Source organism: Mercenaria mercenaria, unplaced genomic scaffold (assembly GCF_021730395.1).
Source record: "Mercenaria mercenaria strain notata unplaced genomic scaffold, MADL_Memer_1 contig_780, whole genome shotgun sequence".
Lineage (NCBI taxonomy): Eukaryota > Metazoa > Mollusca > Bivalvia > Venerida > Veneridae > Mercenaria > Mercenaria mercenaria.
In genome coordinates, this window is record NW_026463682.1 from 42,758 (window position 1) to 58,785 (window position 16,028).

Here is a 16,028-nt window from a genome sequence, read left to right on the forward strand (position 1 = left end):
TGACATTTGAAACATGTAGCTCATATTACTCTGGTGAGCGATCCAGGGTCATCATGACCCTCTTGTTGGGATTATGCTATTGTTATGGGTCAAATATTGTGAGTATAAAAATCATTTTAATAAATAAGAATGAGATATTCAAAACATAATTTTTTCTGATTGTATGAACTTTCAAGTCTGAGTTTCAGGGACCTTTATATTATCACAAGTAAGAGACATGAATGGGTGATTGTACTTTCTTTATGGTATTTCAGCCCCATGCTATATTACCTAAGGAAGTGGCCTGGAACCAATAACTGCATCATCTGACCTTGCATCACAGGTAGCGGAAACAACAGAAGCTGCTGATGATACTGTGGACATGTATGTACTTGCCTTTTTATGTGTTAATCCTTTAACTTGTCCAACCATTAAAGTATATTATAATTACATAAAGTAAGATTGAAATATCTTTCACAAGTGGACATCTTATGAAGTATTTTAACAAGTGACGTAGCCATGAGTGAAAATGTAAGATACAGTGTTCATTGGTGAAAGATATTTTGATCTTACTTTATTTCTTTTTATTTCATATTTTAACTAAATTTATCCATTTTATTGTTTCTGAACAGTGAAAAATTTACTTGATATTTGTTTCTTTGAAAATAAAAGATACGTATATTTCACAGCGAAAATACCAGATACATATTTTTCACTGTGAAGATACCAGATACATATATTTCACTCTAATATTTAAATAATTCACTAACAAATGTGTAATAAGCTGTAATCTTGGTTTGGAGTTTTAAGACTTCTGCATCTAACTCCTTTCATTGCACAGTTTGAAATTGACCGGTAGCAAGGTTTCATTGACAGAATTACTTTACCACTCAGTGTAAAAACTTCTTCCAGTGGGGAAGTCCAAATTAGACCAGAACAGACAGGGTCAACAACAAGTGGTAAAAAAGATGATGGTAAAGAAATAGATGATTTGTCTGATGATACTGATACAGTCAAAGGAGCTGATAGAGAAGGTAAACATCTTATCAACTTCATTCCTTACACCTTACAATGAGAGGTCTCCTTGACCAGGTGCTTTTAGATACAGACTTCAAATGACTTGCCTCTCATTGCTGTAGGTCACTGTGACCAGGTGTTTTTAGTTACAGACTTCATATTGCTGTAGGTCACTGTGACCAGGTGCTTTTAGATACAGACTTCAAGTGACTTGCCTCTCATTGCTGTAGATCTGAAACCTTGCTTAGGGTTTAGAATTCTTTCATGTAAGGAAGCTAACCAGCTAGATATGGAAGGTCTGTGATTATATCCCCACAAAACAAAGTTTGTGGGGCTGGGGGAGCGATGGGGAAGTGTATATAGGAGTGAGCTCGTCTGTCGGTCCATTGGTTTTCATGGTTTCCAGACAATAACTCATGAAATTTTTGCCATTTTAAATAATTTTTGGTACACAGGTGTAACAATATAAGATACAAGCCAAATACGACTTGAGGTCAGTAAGTCAAAGGTCAGGGTCACAATAACCTGGAACAGTAAACAGTGTCTGGAATATAACTTGAGAATGCTTGGGCCTAGTATAATAAACTTTGGTACACAGGTGTAACATCATAAAATACAGATCAGATTTTACTTTTAGGTCAGAAAGTCAAGGGTCAAGGTCACAATGATCAAGAACAGTTTCGAAGAGTTTAGCAGTTTCAGGATAACTTGAGAATGCTTAGCCAAGGATCATAAATTTTGGTACACAGGTATAGCATCATAAAATACAGGTCAGAATCAACTTTGAGGTCAGTAGGTCAAAGGTCAAGGTCACAGTGACCTGGAACAAAAAGTTTCCAGATGATAACTTGAAAATGCTTGGGCCTAGGGTAATAACTTTTGGTACACAGGTGTAACATAATAAAATACAGATCAGGTTTGACTTTGGGGTCAGTGACCCAGAACAGTTAAACGATTTCCGGATGATAACTTTAGAATGTTTCGGCCTAGGACCATGAAAGTTGATAGGAAGGTTGGTCATGGCCAACATATGACACCTATTGATTTTGAGGTCAAAGGTCAAGGTCACAGTAACCCAGAACAGTTAACCATTTCAGGACAATAACTTGAGAATGCTCGGGCCTAGGATCACGAAACTTAATAGGGAGGTTGATCATGACTAGCAGATGATCCCTACTTTCGACTTTGACATTGACTTATTTTTGTGACAAGGCTGTATTATAGGTGTATAATTCATCACTCCTGTGACAGCTCTAGTTCTATCTAGTGTCAGTTTGTGCATTAAATAATGCATGGAAGGATATCCGGGGTCTTCATCAAACATTAAAAATGCAGAAAGGCATTTTATGACCAAAAATTGTGTCACTGTCATTTTACAATGCAGCCACTTCGTAAGGAAATTTTAAAAGAATGTGCAGAGTAGCCTGTATAAGGGAACATAATTGGCAATGCAGAAATGTGATCTTTGTATAGTGTGTTACTCTGGAGAATAACTTCTTCAAGTGGGAAAGAGAGTTTCCAAAAGAAACAAAAGTTTATATCATTGCCGGAAATGCATAGACTCCATGTAAATGTTGTAAACGGAGGTAATTGCCGACAAGCTAACTTTAGTTCCTAAACATTACTCATATATGATGGGTAGGAAATTTATCAGACTGTTCTCTTCAGTTAAAATCTTGAAGTGATGACATAACATCATTTATCAGTGAAACATAGAATAAAGCCCATATCTGGCATATGAATGTGTAAATTATTTGACATATAAATGGAAATCTTCACTTTACTTGATTAAACTAGCAATGTTTCAGTCTTTCTTAAGATTAAATATATGAACACTAATGAATATAATATATGAACAAAATTGAAATTGTCTTGAATTGGCTTGGAATTTTCAGATCTTTTCTCATTGACAAACATATGAAAATTTGCCTATTTTATGAAAATGTCACTAAAATTGAGATTTTCCTATAGACTCCCAGATTCTAAAAATTCTAATTAGGTCCAACTTGCAATAATGTAGCAAACAACCCAATCTGTTTTTTACTAACCAGATTTGCAGCACAAATTTTCTCAATCCCTGGTAAATTATTTTTAATGTAAAATGGCTTTACATTCTATTTTAAGGTTTTTATTAGTCAGTCGAGAGCCAAATCAAGACAAATACATTTCTTCGCTCTACGCTCGCTCATGATTTGCTCAAAAACCAAAATAAAAAAATACAGTCGAAACTCAGTATCTCAAACTTGCTTACCTCGAAATTCTGCTAAGTCGAAGAAATTTTCAAGTCCCGTCAAATTTCCTTCTTTATATATGTAATTCAACTTCGGTTACATCAAAATTTGACTTACCGAGACTCCGGATGTGTCGAAAGGGATTTTCAGTCCCGTCAATAAAATTAATGTGCATTGTAAACTCGGTAAGTCGAAGTGAGAAAAATATGCGATAAAATTTCGCACATGTGATTGTAAATATGGTTGGTTTTTAACACATGTCTATGTTTATTGCCTAACCAGAAAGCCGTGATGCCGACATATCAATGGTGCGGCGATTATCAAAGTGGGATGACGTCATCTTTGTTTGCATGTGCCATAATGATAATTGTTTGATGTAAACATTAGATTTCTTTAATCAGCAGACATTTGTTTTTGAGATGTTGTGAAAATTGCTTTTAATTTAAACTAATGAATTAATTGGTTTGACCAGTTGGGATATTTAGTAAGGATTAAGAGGTTATCGCGATGAGACTGTATAAAAATTTGGGGGAAAGCATAACTCGAATTTCGGTTATCTCAAAAAGCATGGTCCCTTGAAATTCAAGATACCGAGTTTCGACTGTATGTAAATTATTTTTTCGCTCACTGCCTCAGTTTTTTCGGAAAAAATCTTATGAACAACTTTTCAATTTGATGTGGCCTTAATATGTGGTCAGAAACTAGAATAAATTTGTAACTGAGTCATTGGGGAAAAACAAGGTCATAGGTCAAATCATAGAAAAACTTTCTTAACCATTTAGAAACCTCTTCGACTTGATCATTATAAATGTTTGTCATAATGTTTATTTGTATGAAATCTAGGTAAAGTTCAAAAGTGTGGTACCTGAAGTCTAAAACAATGTCACTAGGTCAGATTATTGAAAAACTTGGTTAATTACCAACCTGATTCACATTGTTTGTCTGCATGACATCTTAGGCCATATTTATGGAAGGGTATTTAAGTAAAAAATCCATTCATGTAAATGACTTATTCTTGTATGTAAATTACATTGATACAATGGTAAATTAATATTCTAATATTCTTTGTCCTAGTTTCTAATTTCTATGCCCCATTTTCTAATTTATTTGTATGGAAAAGATAATCAATAGTGTTAAACATAACATTTTGTCAAAAAATTTCCTGCATGCAAAATGGATTTTACATATTTTGTTATGTTTAAATTGTTAATGCTGAAGTTTTAATTTTTGTACACTGTATTTCTTTCTCTAAGTCCTAATTTGCTAATCATTAATTGTAAATTTCATAATACACTTTACAAGTGTTTCATCAGGCCTCATTATTCGCATATTTTTCATTCAGAAAGTATTTTTCATATTTTCAAACTTAGAAATTATAATAGGAAACTTGTCTCGTACGCTTTTAAAAGTTACAATCTGAAAAATAGAATTTAGAAGGGTACCAGTGATATTGGTTTCCAACTACATAGAAATAATAAAGAAGGAACCAGAAATACTGGTTCCCTTTTAAGACAGAGGGCACTTCATTGGGCTATTCCAGAAAATATCACCCCCCTATAGAAGGCATTTCAGCCCACAAATACCCCCCTTGGACACATCCCTAAACAACCCCCTTGGACAAGCATAAGTAGGGGAAACACCCACTGTACAAAGTAATTTGACATAGTGTACCCCCTGGACAACCTATGGAAGGCATTTTACCAAAAAAATAACTCCCTGGATAATTTACCCTTCCATAAATTTGGCCTAGATGTCATGTAGACAAACACAATGTTTTATGTGAATCAGGTTAATAATTAACAAAGTTTTTCAGTAATTTGACCTAGCGACATTGTTTTTGACTTCAGGTCCCCACTTTTGAATTATCCACATGAAGCATTTTATGTTAAAGCAACAACACTAAAAAAGCTGCTTTAAAATTTAAGCTTTATCTTAAAAGAAACTGGTGTGTAATCGTTCTTTTTTTTTCCTTTCAGATTTTGCCCTGTTGGTATGGAAAGTTGTATAGGCTCCATAATATACAGAATGTATGGTGAAACATGTATCCAGGAATAAATGTAACAACCTTCATGTAGTTTGAAATGGTAGGTATGTGTGATATTTGAGAAATAGTTACTAAAATCGTTCTAAAACTTCTGGAACAGTGTACTGTGAAATCATTAAATTTCGTTGTAACCATGAAACTAAAAACATGTGAACAAAGAAAATTTCTATACAGTTTCTCTTTACTCAGGAAAACCATGAGTTTAAGCACCAGAAAATTAGCAGTTTGGGCAAAAAAAAAATTGAAAGATTTTGGATAAATTTTGGTACACAGGTGTAACACAACATAACATACAGGTCAAATTCAACCACCATTTTGTAATCCCCCACCACAAGTTGGGGTGTGTTATAGGAATGGTCTCCGACCATCCTTCTATCCATCTGTAACAATTGTGTCTGCTCCATATAACTTAAACCCCTCGAGTTGGGTCAAATGATCACCTAATCAAGGTGATGTGCAGAACTCGTGAGTCAGCCATGTCCACTCAAGGTCAAAGGTTTGAGCCTTCCAATTTGTGTCTGCTCTGTATCTCCTAAACCCCTTGAAAGATTTTCATGAAACTTGAGTCAAATGATCACCTCATCAAGACAATGAGTCAGCCATTTGGCCCAAGGTTAAGGTCACGACTCAAGTCAAAGGTTTGAGCCTTCCATTTTGTGTTCGCTCTGTATCTCTGAAACCCCTTGAAGGAATTTTAATATGACTTGGCTGTAATATTCCCCTTATCAAGACAGACCTCAAAATTCAACCATGCCAGTTCAAAGTCAAGGTCACAACTGAAATGTTTGAGCCTTCAATTTCCTTTCCTCTCCTTATCTGCTAAACCACTTTAAGGATTTTTTTTATTCCCCACCGATGAAATAGGGAGGTGGGTATTGAAATGGGGTTGTCATTCCGTGCATCTGTCCTCAGCCATTTCTCAGTAACTAGCATGTAGAATTTCATGAAACTTAAACTAAACTTGAATCATCATACAGCAATGATGCCCGTTAAGTTTCTTTTTTGATTAGTCAATTTCCCTTCGAGTTGTTGCCCTTGATTTAATGAAAAATGCCCAAAAATGTCTGTCCGCAGCCTTTTCTATAACTATTAGGTAGAATTTCATAAAACTTGAAATAAACATGCACCAACATACTGACCATTAAGTCAGGGGGTGAGGTGGTCATTAGTGATGAGAATCGGACAGCTGAAGCAGAATCGATTAATCGGTCCGATTCTGATTTCTCTCCGATTCGATTAATCGAAAGAATCGGAACCGAAAGATCAATACAGACTGTTGTAATGTGGCAATATGGTAGTAACAGCAAACCTTTCTTAAGACTTTCAGATTATTGTATGACTACTTTTATTACTTTTTATGAAGAATTCTATGACACAGCTGCTGTACTGTACAGCCTTTAGCAACTGTTGGGCAATTATGGCCCAGTTGTTAACCAGCTGTTAACCTATCTGCTTGTTAGATCTTGATTCAAAATATTTGTCTTGATGGGATTTTTTTTTATTTCATTATAAAGGCAGTCCTTAACTCAAAGATTTGTTTTTCAAATTCTTCTAAAATGTCGACATATAGCCTTAAAAGTTAACCAACCGATAGCTTAATCGACTGTTCAAAGGTTCGAACAAATAAGTCCAAACTGCGATCTGGGAGGAACTATTGGACCAAATGCAAAAGTAACTAGAATTCATCTTTTCTCTATGACTCGATGCCTGGGATTCAAGTCATGATGCACTGCCAAATTTGACATGGAATGTATGCTGGGGAGGTCTGGAATTAGTTTATCATCTTTTTTTAAGTAAATCCACTATTTTGTATTGAAGGAATAATAAAAGCTTGTCAAAAAAAATCTGAAAATTATTTCCGATTAGAAAAAAGTGGGTGGGGTACCTTCCTTAATGTACGCTTTAAAGCATATTTTGCAAACAGCTCTAGTAGTATCAAGGTTTACCTTAAAAGAAGCCAACAACCGGCATTCAGCCTTCATGAGAATCCAAAATATTTCAAGGCGTCTGATTTTTTAATGCCAGGGCAACAATTTTTTTATTATTGTTACGATCATGACAGCTGGCTTGAGAGCGTTCTCCAATTTAAAGAGCATATATTTTGAAATACTAACCCAAAGATTATAAAAGAGCAAAAATATTTAAGCTAAACAGCGAGAAGTATCTGAAAAAGTCCTGAAAGCGGGATTTTAATATTTTAACAAAATCGGCGACTAGAATCGATTCTTTTTGGTCAGAATCGATGTCGACGACTTTGAAACTTTTGCGATGATTAATCGAACATCGGCGACAATCGGAACATCACTAGTGGTCATGCATCAACACCCCACCCCCACAAGTGCTCAAGGTGAGCTGTTGTGACCGGTCATTGTCCGGTGTCCGTCGTGCGTCAACATTTGCCTTGTGAACACTCTAGAGGCCACATTTGCGACCCAATCTTTATGAAACTTAGTCAGAATGTTAGTCTTGATAATCTCTAGGTCAGGTTCGAAACTGGTCATGTGGAGTCAAAAACTAGGTCAGTAGGTCAGATCAAAGGAAAAGCTTGTGAACACTCTAGAGACCGTATTTTTTGACCCAGTCTTTATGAAACTTTGTTAGAATGTTTGTCTCGATGATTTCTAGGTCAAGTTTGAATAAGGGTCATGTGGGATCAAAAACTAGGTCACCTGGTCAAATCAAAGGAAAAGCTTATGAACACTTTAGAGGCCACATTTGTGGCTCAATCTTTATGAAACTGGGACAGAATGTTTGTCTTAATCATTTCTAGGTCAAGTTTGAATTGGGATCATGTGGGATGAAAAACTAGGTCACTAGGCCAGATCAAAGGAAAATCTTTTCAACACTCGAGACCAGAATTATGTCTCCCACCACACAGTGGTGTGGGAGACATATTGATTTACTCCAGTCTGTGTGTCTGTGTGTGTGTCTGTCACAAAGCTTGTCCGCACTCTAAGTCGAACATTTCTTATCCCATTTTCACCAAACTTGAACAAAATGTGTTTGACCATAAGACCTCGGCCAAGTTCGATAACTAGCCAAATCGGTCCAGGCGTCTTGGAGTTATGGCCCTTGAATTACCAAAAATCGGTCTTTTTACTCTTGTCCGCACTCTAATTCAAATATTTCTCATCCAATCTTCACCAAACTTGAACAAAATGTGTTTGACCATGAGACCTCAGCCAGGTTCGATAACTAGCCAAATCGGTCCAGGCATTTTGGAGTTACGGCCCTTGAATTATCGAAAAATTGGCCTTTTTACCCATGTCTGCACTCTTAATCAAACATTTCTGATCCGATCTTCACCAAACTTGAACAAAATGTGTTTGACCATAAGACCTCGGCCAAGTTCGATAACTAGCCAAATCGGTCCAGGCATTTTGGAGTTACGGCCCTTGAATTATCGAAAAATTGGCCTTTTTACTCTTGTCCGCACTCTAATTCAAATATTTCTCATCCAATCTTCACCAAACTTGAACAAAATGTGTTTGACCATGAGACCTCAGCCAAGTTCGATAACTAGCCAAATCGGTCCAGGCATTTTAGAGTTACGACCCTTGAATTATCGAAAAATTGGCCTTTTTACTCATGTCCGCACTCTTAATCAAACATTTCTCATCCGATCTTCACCAAACTTGAACAAAATGTGTTTGACCATGAGACCTCGGCCAAGTTCGATAACTAGCCAAATCGGTCCAGGCATTTTGGAGTTACGGCCCTTGAATTATCGAAAAATCGGCCTTTTTACTCTTGTCCGCACTCTTAAGTCGAACATTTCTCAACCAATCTTCACCAAACTTGAACAAAATGTGTTTGACCATGAGACCTCGGCCAAGTTCGATAATTAGCCAAATCGGTCCAGGCATTTTAGAATTACGGCCCTTGAATTTCCGAAAAAATTGGCCTTTTTACTCATGTCCGCTCTCTAAGTCGAACATTTCTCATCCGATCTTCACCAAACTTGAACAAAATGTGTTTGGCCATAAGACCTTACCCAAGTTTGATAACTAGCCAAATCCGCCCAGGCACTTTCGATTTATGGCCCTTGAATTACTGATTGGATCCACTCATCCGGACCATCTAATTGGATCCACTCATCTAAAACATCTAGAGAAACTAATATTTTTCATAGGGGCAGTTGTGGGAGACATGCGCTTTTCTCAAAAGCATCTCTAGTTTAAGTTTGAAACTCATGAAAATTAGTCAGAATGTTTGTTTTGATAATCTATAGGTCAAGTTCGAATCTGGGTCATGTTGGGTCAAAAACTAGGTCACTGGTCAAATCAAAGGAAAAGCTTGTGAACACTCTAGAGGCCACAGTTGTAACCAAATCTTTATGAAATTTAGTCAGAATGTTTGTCTTGATGATCTTTAGGTCAAGTTCAACTCTTGGTCATGTGGGGTCAAAAACTAGGTCAGTAAGCCAGATCAACTCTGGTGAATGATGTATAGGGCCATCATGGCCCTCTTGTTTGATTGGACCATCACCTTGCCTTGGTCACCACCCCCCCTCCCCCCCTCACCCCCCAAAAAAAATCCTTTGTTCAAACCTTCCATTAATATTTATCAACATGCGAAGTTGTACTGTTCCCCCACCTCACTCCTCCACCCAGCTGAGTCATGTCCACCACCCCAATCATGCATCACCACCCCACCCCACCCCCAACCAGCCAACCAAAAAAAATTAAATTGATTTTGACTTTTGAAATTATTTGCTTCTTCGTATCATCCTTAAAACTAACTTTTTCCCGGATATATTTTTTTCCATTCCTCACCACAAACCCTATCGGCGGGGGATACCAATTCATAGAATTTGCTCGTTTGACACTTTAGTCAAGTGTTCACCATATTGAGATGGTTTGCAAAACCTATGAGTTAGACTCAAGGTCAAGGTCACTATAAAATATACTTACCAACGTCTATACTTCCACCCAATACCATCAACCCTTTCATTATCCATAACAGTGGTGGGGGATATAGCTGTCTTTCTAATTGCCTTGTTGACTTAAAATTTGCCAAACTCATGGTTTCTGGACAATATCTCATGAAAGGCTTGAAAAATTGAATTAAATTTTGGTACACAGGTGTAATATCAAAAAATACAGATCAAGTTTGACTTTGCCTACAAACCACCACGAAGGGAGCGTATTATGTTATGATGCCAGTCTCTGACTGTCCATCTTTTAGTAATTTCGAGTCTGCTCTGTAACTCTTGAGTGTCTCGAAGGATTTAGAAGAAACTTAACACAAATATTCAATACATCATGACGACATTCAGAGCACATGTTTTGGATGGCTTGCTTCAAGGTCAAGGTCACATTTTGAGGGTCAAAGGTCATAAGACTTTGTTTTGTGTCAGTTCTGTAACTCTTGAACTGCTTGAAGGACTTTGGCACATATGTTCACCACATTAAGAGGACATGCAGAGCACAGATTTCAGATGGGTCGCTTCAAGGTCAAGGTCATGTGTGTATATGTATGTATATTGCTCCGCATTGCGGTGCTCTTGTTTGACGGTAGTAATGGCCCCATTCCAACTTAAAATTTGCCAAACTCATGCCATACTTCTGTGACAAGGTCTTAATTGTCACTCCTGTCACAGTTCTAGTAACTTTATGGATTTGCTTCAAACTTGAAAAAGTTATTTCCTCATCATCACACACATTATATGGCACAAGCACAATAACTGTTGAACTAATATTTTATGAATTATCTACGCTTTTTACTTAGAATTTCACATTAAAGTTTTGGTGCACTTTCACTCTTCCTCTGTTCTTACTATATCGATTTGATCAGTTAAAACAGTTGTTCCACATCATCACTCGCATCATATCAAGGCCTCGGATAAAAAGCTGACATGTTGTGCTAAAGCCAATGTATTTTCAATTTGTTCGAAAGTGCTGAAAAGTCACTCCTCATTAGTAAAAACATAAAAAAATAAATAAAAATAAAGAAGTCCATGTGCATACATTTTGATGGGTTGACCCCTGCACGTGAACCCTGGAAATCGACCAATGGAAATGCAACTCGTTTATGAAACTTGGTCAGAATGTTTGCCTTGATGATCTTAAAGTCAGATTTGAAACTGGGTCATGTGGGGTCAAAAACTAGATCAGTAGGCCAGATCAACACTGGTGAGCGATATAGAGCCATCATGGCCCTCTTGTTTAAAATATGTGCACCTGCAATATGCAGTTCTAAAAATGCAAATGTTTTTATGGTTGGTAATTTTCTTAATTTATCTTTTCTTTCTTGGAGTCTATATATATTTCAGCTACTAATTCAGTCGCTATTTTCAATATACATCTGCAGCTGGCAATTAGTTCTCCCTTCATTTGAGTAATTTACATATTTACAAGTCATTAACACCAATCAAAATGAAGAAGCTGCATGTATTTTCTGCTGATTAAAAAAATAAGCTTTTTTTTTTGCTGTCTTAACACATGTACAATGTATTGCTGTCCAAATCAGTTTTAGATAAACAAATCAACAGATTTCAAATATCAGTGTTGTTTTCTTTCAATAACTACGATAATATATAACTTCATTTCATGTTTTTCACAGTGAATATTTCATACTGAAACTTCACTGTTGTGGAACTACAAAATAGGTAAAATTTGTTTAAAATCAGTGAAAAGACACAAAATTCAAAGAAACATGTTTTTCAAGATGAGCCATTGGTCCCATAATGATAGATGGCTCAGTATGTGATTTCGCATTATCCAGTTATTATGAAATGGCATGTTGAACTACATTTATGCCGGAAGAATGTTAAATTGCCTAAACATGTAAATGTAATCACACAGAAATTAGCTGAGCATCATTACAGGTCCACTACCTTAACCATTGAGTTCAAATAGTAGAAATATTAACAATGGTAAAAACATAGATTAGTGTGAGCAGCATAAAGTACACTGCACAAAGATTTCAGGAAATGTACCCCCTGTAGGTTATAATGTAGTAATTTGTTGTAATTGCCTCCGTTGAAAGAATCTGGCGCCATTTCACATTTGTGCCAAGTTATTTCAGAATCCATTAATGCATAAAGAAGTTATGGTACGGACACGAAAAATAGACCCTCTTTAAGTGCCACATTAAAGAGAAAAGGAAAACAATCAGACGGGCATTAACTGCATATTGCTGATGTTTGTGTGTAAAGTTTGAGAGAGATAGGTGTAATAGTATTCAAATAATTGCACGACCAAATTTATGAGGACACACATACAAACAGACTAAACAGACAGACCGCATGGTGACTCCTATATACAGTCAATATTGTGGATGCGACCACGTGTCCTCAACGACCATTTGTCTTCAACGACCACTTTGAATTCCCCCCGAACAATTTTACTATTAAAATATTTGTGCTAAACGACTTTTGTCTAACGCGACCAGCGACCGCTGATTTTCGGCAAAATTGACTGACCTTTTTTGGTTAAGCGACCGCTAAAATTTAACTATGTCCATATTAAATCATCTTTACATCAAACACTGCCGCCGATTAATTATGAGAACGTGTTGACACTTAATTCTCGATTGCAAAAGGTGAGAAATGTAAGTAACATCTGATGGAATCCCGCAATCACTGCATAATTATTAGCGAGAGACCGATATGACCAATCAAATTCGTCGTTGTTTTTAAGGTCCGCCCATTTTTTTTCCAATAATAACTTGACCTTGATAAGGAAAATCGCATATCGTGTTATACATGTATTGTAAGCTATACTGTGTGTAATTGATTGATCTTGAATATGTCTAAACGGAAAGTTAACGTTGGATGGTAGAGCTCGTGTGTTGGAATTAAGTAAGAACAAAAGTGCTCGTAAATTGGCTGAAGAAATGGGCGTAGGAAAACCCAGATCCAAAACATTCTGATACGGAAAGCAGATTCAGGTGATCGTAAACGTGCGAGGAGAGTAACTGTTCACGAGGATGTAAACAATTTGGTATATGAGTGGTTTAAGGACGTGACTGCTAGGAGAATGCCCGTGTCTGGGCCTATCTTGTGCACTCGAGCTCTTAAGTTCACGAATGGTCTTGGGGACATTAACTTTAAGGCATCGACGGGATGGCTTGCTTCGTTCTTGAAACGTAATAACATTGTGTGAAATTCAGCTGATTTTACCGAAGTAAAACACACACTTTATTACACTTTAAAGTTTTATTGATGTATGTAAATATTTCATGCATATGTTAATCTTTATTATGAAACACTTGCATAAAATGAAGAGAATTTCAAACTATTAAATTGATATGAATAACATGTATTTTATCTGCATCCTTACCCAATGTGTCTCTTACATACACCACATGAAAACTTAAGTCCAATTTATTATGCCCAATTTCCATACTTTGTCCTAAGAGACCGTTGTCTTAAGAGACCACTTTTTGCCTGTCCCTTGGGTGGTCTCTTAACACAAGATTGACTGTACCACCCTCCTTCAAACTTCGTTTGTGGGTTATAATTATGAAGAAATACTACAGGATCATAGGAAAAGTACTCCAGCAAACATGCATACAGTCAGGAATCCACAATGAATCTTCTTTCGTTGGCGGTTATAAACAAATTGAGATTTTAGCAATGATTTTATTTGATTTTACCAAACTAGTATTGTTTCTTTATCCAGGAAATAGTGGGATTTACATGTTGGTCATTCTTCAAGGGCAAGAAAACATATTTTGACGCCAACAATGTACAATATCTGGACAAAATCAGTGATCAATCTAGTTTTTTGCTATAATTTTATCTGTAATCAGACTAACACATTATAAACAGAAACAGATCGTGTCCAGCTTCCGATAAAATTTAAATATACATACCGTCAAACATATCAGTCACTTTAAAATGTTGTTTTTTAACTTTTAGCTGTAAGTTTATTGTTTTGAACGGTTGCAACAGGAATAGGGGGAATACAGTAGTTTATAGGGTGTGGTCACGGAATACAAGATTTTGCTTTTAAATAAGGTTAGGAAATTGTTGCTAGTTCAGGTTTTGATACATTGTATACTAATTTCATTCAGATTGGTTAAACTCATTTCTTGTGTAAATTTAATAATTACAGGAGCTCTGGCAGCTTGTTCCTATATCAGGCCCAAGACCACAGTTATTTTTACTGTATGCTCTATATAGGCACTGGACACTATTGCAATTTTGCATGCATTCCAACCCCCCTAAAGATACCTGAACTCAACAAACTATTCAAGAAAAAAAATTCCAGCCACCGTAAACATGGGGTTGACTGGTTCTTTTTTCCACCATTTTGAACCAAATCACATGCGTATGAAGAATACTCTGTAGGTGGCCGCAAACAGGCAAAACAGGCCCCGTATCAAAAAGTCATGTTATGCATATTCTGACATTTTCATTCTGTCAAATTGTACATGTACCTACTATTTTATATCTCCTCTATTAAATCATGCCATTTATTGCAGGTCTTTCACTCAAAAATTCACCAGTATTCACCATCAAACAGAGGAACTATTTTCCATGTAACCACTTCCGTACTGTGGTCAACCAAGTGCAGATAACTGTGGTCTTGTTCCTATTTCTCAACTAAGAGAAGTGTTGTATAAAGCCTTGAACAGTAAAACCAGTGTGCTACAGAAGATTGCTCATGACTGTATGAAAAAGGTAAGTTAAATCTTACTATGTTGGACACGATTGATTCTACCTTTGCGACTAGTGCAGATCATGATCAGCCTGTACATCCATGCAGTCTGGTCATGATCCGCAATGTTTGCTATTCAGTCAGTACCTTTTTGATAAGCACCCTTTTTATCCCCCGCCGATGAAATCGGGAGGTGGGTATTGAAATGGCATTGTTCGTCCGTCCATCAGTCCGTCGGAGCTCACATTTTGCATACTTAGGTGGCTATAGGAACAATAGGTAACTGTACTTGTTCTTTGATGTCATTCATTCCATAAGGCTTTTATGTGGCTATTTTTCTCTTACGTGGCTAAAAGAACAATACAGAGAACAAAAGAGTAGCCACATAAGTATCCATATGTAGGAAAGTCCGTCAGTCCGTCCGTCCGCAGCCATTTCTCAGTAACTACCTGGTAGAATTTCATGAAACTTGAAATTTGACCGCCTCGATAGCCTAGTGGTAGAGCGTCCGCTTCGAGTGCGGGAGGTCGTGGGTTCGATCCCCGGCCGCGTCATACCAAAGAAGTAAAAAATGGTACCAGTGGCTCCCTTGCTTGGCGCTCGGCATTAAAAGGGCAGAAACTGGCCTCTTCTCTCATACCCTCGTGGCGATGGATTCCATCAGGAATGAGGTGTCGAGAGGGATTAATTAAGTTGTAGAACTTCCTTCACAATCGACCTAAAATTATGTATAAACTAAACTTGATATAAACATGAACCAACATACTGCGATGATGCCCGTCAATTTGTTTTTGGATTGGTCAATTTTCCTTAGAGTTATTGCCCTTGATTTAATGAAAAATGTCCATCTGCAGCCATTTCTCAGTAACTAGCAGGTAGAATTTCATCAAACTTGAAACAGACATGAACCAAGATACTGCGATGATGATCTTTAAGTTTTTTTTTGATTGGTCAATTTCCCTTGGAGTTATTGCCCTTGATTGAATGAAAAATGCACAAAAGGGTCTGTCCGCAGCCATTTCTCAGTAACAAGTTTGTAGAATTTCATGAAACTTGAAATAAATATGAACCAACATACTTTGATGATGCCTGTCATTTTCTTTTTAGCTCACCTGAGCACGAAGTGCTCAAAGGTGAGCTTTTGTGATC

General features: G+C 36.8%; 1 long non-coding RNA gene across 1 annotated transcript; it reads left to right on the plus strand.

Annotated features, from left to right (window-relative positions):
* Positions 1-280: 280 nt before the first annotated feature.
* LOC128554827 (uncharacterized) lies at positions 281-14,897 on the plus strand. The gene is made up of 4 exons (XR_008369708.1): positions 281-363; positions 892-1,013; positions 5,204-5,311; positions 14,704-14,897. It is a non-coding gene; the product is annotated as an uncharacterized LOC128554827 (long non-coding RNA).
* The last annotated feature ends 1,131 nt before the right edge of the window (positions 14,898-16,028 follow it).